This window comes from Mandrillus leucophaeus, unplaced genomic scaffold (genome assembly GCF_000951045.1).
Source record: "Mandrillus leucophaeus isolate KB7577 unplaced genomic scaffold, Mleu.le_1.0 Scaffold183, whole genome shotgun sequence".
NCBI classification, from domain to species: Eukaryota; Metazoa; Chordata; class Mammalia; order Primates; family Cercopithecidae; genus Mandrillus; species Mandrillus leucophaeus.
Window position 1 is genome coordinate 3,768,024 of NW_012101843.1, and position 5,160 is coordinate 3,773,183.

At 42.4% G+C, this 5,160-nt stretch overlaps 1 pseudogene; it reads right to left on the reverse strand.

Annotated features, from left to right (window-relative positions):
- Positions 1-3,270: 3,270 nt before the first annotated feature.
- LOC105538019 overlaps positions 3,271-5,160 on the reverse strand; it is a 10,264-nt pseudogene continuing 8,374 nt past the window's right edge.

Here is a 5,160-nt window from a genome sequence, read left to right on the forward strand (position 1 = left end):
AATATTCATGAACTCTTAAATTGGCCACCCCCTAGGGATGTCTCTCCTGCATCACATGTTCTCTGTCCAAGAAATGTAAATCTGCTGCTCATCAGGCTGATTGACAAACTAGAGCTGTTGATCATGGGACTTGCCTCTGTGTCCCTCTGATAGAGCTACCTTGTGTGGGCTGCAGTCACCTTCTATTTACTGAATTCTCTTGCTTGAACCTCACATCTCATCTGGGTAACCCACCATCAATGGGGAAGGCTGATGTAGCAGGGAGACAGACAGAATTGTGAGCGTCATGTAACTGAGGACCAGGTAGTGCCATTCCTCCATCTGACCTATACCCTCTGGTTAAGTGTGTTACCCTATTTCTTCTGTCTCCTCTTGATTCTTGCTGTATGTTTTAAGTGCACTGAATAAACTATATATACTTCAAGCACATTAGTTTGATCTGAGCCCCTCTGTTCCATGATCTCTGGCATAACTTGCTGAGTCATGTATGTGGAGGCTATAATGCATCAAGGAAATTTCCCAAGGCAAATGTATTTCCTAGAAACACCATATTTATTCACTAGAGCTTCCTTCCTTGGTAAGCCATATTTGCTATAGCTACTGTCTAATTACTACAAGAAAAAAGAAAATTCAAGGTACTAGAAATCTCTGTATCCAGAGCTCACAGCAGAAATATTGAGATTATAGATAAAATAAACACTCAGGCTGGAGTTGTGGCCCTATTTTGTATGCAAAACCTTTATGACACATCTTAAAGGAAAATCGCGTGGCTAAAATGGTTTATGATTAAGTGACACAACTGTGAGAGACTCTGAGTTTTTTCTCCGAGAATGAATAATTAATTTTATCTTTTTTCTCAATGTCAGGGCAATACAAGCTCCCACTAAGATGCCCTTGTAGAATTCTGCAATCGTACCCTATATAGGCAGCTGGAATTCCTGGGCATGTGGACCAGTAAAGAGCTGATATCTCACCAAGTGGGATATTGGATGTCTGAGTTGGTTCTTCATGTGTGAGGTTATTTCAGACTTTCATCCTTTTTTTAATTTTAATTTTAATTAATTAATTTATTTTTGAGATGAAGTCTCGCTCTGTCGCCCAGGCTGGAGTGCAATGGCATGATCTCAGCTTACTGCGACCTTCGCCCTCCCAGGTTCAAGCGATTCTCCCACTTCAGCTTCCCGAGTAGCTAGGATTACAGGCGTGCCACCTCACCTGGCTAATTTTTTGTAGTTTTAGTAGAGATGGCGTTTCACCATGTTGGCCAGGCTGGTCTCGAACTCCTGACCTCAAGTCATCTGGCTGCCTTGGCTTCCCAAAGTGCTGGGATTACAGGTGTGAGCCACTGTGGCTGGCCCAGACTTTCATTCTTGTTCATTGGCCATCAATAATATTGTAAGTCCCGTTTATTGCTGCTGGTTTCACATAGCTCAAATCCATACATGAAAATCCTCTTTCTTCTGAGTCACATTTAAATTTTATTCCTATTGAACTCTAGGACTTTTCCTTTCTTTGGACAAGATCTATGCTAAATCAATCTGTAGAGCCAATGGTTCTTTTCCCTAATTCTATCAAGCGGTCCCTTTAAAATGAATTTGTTTGAGCATCACATTGTAACTGAGCTTGTGAAAGTTTAAATTCTCCTCATAACAAGATCTGCTGGTTCACTAACTGCGAAAACAAACAGAAGAAAAGAATAAGAGAAAATTGAAAAGTCTCCATTTGATCTCCTATATTGAATTTACTTCCCATCTTCTAACAATGGAATGATATTCAATCTCCACTAGAACAGCACTTTGACATCTATGACTTGGAGGATGTGTAATGCTAGGAAAATAGCCTTATAGGGCCGTAGGGACCACTGATGTATCTGTGATCCTATAAAGCTGCCTGTGGGCAATGCATAACAGAGTCAGGGCTCCGTTTTATATAAGTTGGTGAAAATAAATAGCATATGCTGTTACTTGGGACTTTTTATTCTCAGATCTCCATGGATCTGGAATACTAAGACTACACAAAGTTATCATTTGGCCTCATAGTTGTCTATTTACAACACAATTAAAATGCCTGCAGCTGGGAAGAAGGCCTGCACACTGGAGCTCCTTGTGGTCAGCTGCTGTTGTAATGGGACTCCCCAGGGAGCTGGCTCCCCCACAGACCAGAAGAAAAAGGTTTGAAATAAAGGGAGCGGCGCTTCCACTCATCCTGCACCAGAATCTGAGCTCTCACTTGCTTGTGCTCACCAGGAGTGTGGCACCCAAACCGAAGATCAGACCCTCTGGCTTCCCAAGATGGAACCCAGGACCTGACCCCAAGCACTACAGGAACCTTTGTATGAAAATGGAAGTGGTGACTACCTGGTGACCTCCCTACCCACCACCTCCCCTCCCCAGAATCTGTCCAATCACACCTCCCAAGCTAGAATTATCTTCGAGGAGTCTTTCACTCTAACAAATCAGTCTTAAAATTGAAATATGCCAGTAGAGGCAGCTCCTCATCTTTCCATCGCATTAAAATGCAAATGACTGACATCAAATGCTTTCCTGACAGCTGGTTTTGCTGGGGCACACTCTGGGCTGTGTGAGGGAAGGAAAACACAGAAATGGAAGCGGAGGTCTTAAACAGAGGTTTTAAACATTGAATCTTGTTCTCTTTGTTCAGAAATTATTTGGGCTGTGAGGGCAGTGCTGGGAGAACAAGGAGTCCACTGGTTACATGTTCTTCCTTCTGTCAAGTGCTCTACTTAGGCTGTCAATTTTATAGCCTCCGTTTCAACCTCTGCTATCTTTTGCCTTCCCAGAGAGGTCACTTGTGAATGACCAGATCTAATGTGCACAACCTGACATGTTTTCCCCTTGGATGACACCTTCCTCCCTCACTGTTTTCTTTCTTCTTCTGGGATATCACTTGTTTGGGGGATTTATGATAGAAATTTTTACTTTGTTTATACAGGAATGCCACGACTTCTTGGGAAGTGAGTTAGGCCCCTGTCATCCCTGTTCTAACAGTGTAGGGACGGAAATAAATGAGGGAGGGTGACTCCCCCACCTGCTGTTCCAAGCAGGGAAGAAGGCTCTGTGGTATTCTCTGAGCTGAGCCTGTAGTTGCACTTCTCAAGTGCAGGAAAGGTCAGTGAAGTGGACACCAGCTTTCTGCCAGTTTGTTCTGAGAACGGTGATTTCATAACCGATTGCAGGAAGCTGAAGAAATCAGCCTCTGCTGGGGCTGGCACCAGAAGCATCGGTTCCCCAGATCTTCATGTATTTTCCCCTACTTTGTGCCATTCTCTCTCTCCTTCTGGGGCATTTCTTCCTCCCCCTTCTCACGTACGCGTTGCCCTACCTTCTCTTGTCAAATTATGCTCACAGAATATGACCTTAAACATGCTTTTGGAAAATTATAAATCACTGGAAAGAGCTTTGGCTCTCCCCTTTCCCAGGGTATTACACTTTAACAAGGATCAAAGTCTTAAATTAAAAGAATTAGTCTCTCATTAGGGGTTCTAAGCCACCAATATAAGAGAAAAATATTAAAGGAGAGGTACCATCAGGCCTCCCAATATCCTTGAAATTATATACTTAGAAGATGACTTGAAAAGGTAGAATTGAAGTCATGAATGGTTCTTCATCACACCCTCTCTCTGCTGTGATGTTTCTAACATAGAACCACTTATATCCTTCACTCTAAAGAATTCATCTAATCCAATCTCCAAGATAGTGTCTGAGGCCCTACTGGGACATTCCTGAGTTGTGTTCAATCAATAGTTCAAAAATCAGAGAATTCACTGTCTTCCCAGGCAAGCCAACTCATTGACAGACGTTCCCAAATATTAGTAAGTTCTCCTGTTCCATTTACTCACTGGTCTTTAGCTCATTCTTAAAGTCTTGTGGGTTACATCTACACTCTCTTGCATATGATAGTCTTCCAAAGAGCTGAAGACAACGGTCACATCCTCAATGCCTGGTTTATTCTTCTACAAATTGAGAGTTACTCTGGCAGAGTGAATTGAGCAAAAAATCCATAGGAGGGATATATCCCTGTGGATGTGATGGCTTTAAAATGTAGCCATCAATTAGATATATTGTTATCCTGAGATAGTGATATGGCTTGGCTCTGTGTACAAATATCATGCTGAATTATGATCTTCAGTGTTGGAGGAGGGGCCTGGTGGGAGGTGATTGGATCATGGGGGCAGATTTCCCCCTTACTGTTCTCCTGATAGTGAATGAGTTCTCACAAGATCTAGTTGTTTAAAGTGTGTAGCACTTCCCCCTTCTCTCTCTCTCTCTCTCTGTCTCTGTCTCTCCTGCTCTGCCATGGTAAGAAATGCTTGCTTCCCCTTTGCCTTCTTCCGTGATTGTAAGTTTGCTGAGGCCTCCCAGCCATGCTTCCTATACAGCCTGCAGAACTGAGTCAATTAAATCTCTTCCTCTATAAATTACCCAGTATTAGGTAGTTCTTTATAGCAGTGTGAGAATGGACTAATATAGATAGAGTCTATTGTTTCCCTCTTTGAAGCTGAATGGCTTAGGACTGCTTTGGCCAACAGAATATGGTGAAGTGAAGCCATATACCTGTTACCTTGTTTGCTAGAACACTTGCTCTCGGAGCTGCAAGCTGCCATATGAGAAATCCAACTATCCTGGGCTGTCATTCTGTAAGAAAGCCCAAGCTTCAGAAAGAGGCTCCAGTAGGCAGTACCAGCTGAGCCCAGTCAAGGCACTTGAAATGCGAGTAAGGAAGTCCCCAGATGATTCTAGCCCTTGGATATCTGAGTTACCTCCAGCCATTCTAGTCCTACCATATGAAACTCCAGATATTATAAAGACAAATCATCCCTGTTGTGCCTTGCTCAAATTCCTGAGTCACAGAATCCATGAATGTAACAAAATGATTGTCATTTTACACCATTAAGTTTGGGATTGGATTATTACACAGCAAGAGATTACTGGAACAGAGATCAACTACTAAATCACCTTGGCCATGACCACTTCCGCCCAAGAGTGACATTAACACTAAATTACCTCATTCTTTCAACTTGGTTATTAAATTTATTAATCTTACATTTAAATGACAACTTCCTCCAGAGTACCAAAGAAAGGCAGAGATGTCATAAACTGCAGAAAGTACTCACAGAAACAGATAATGCATCAAAAACAG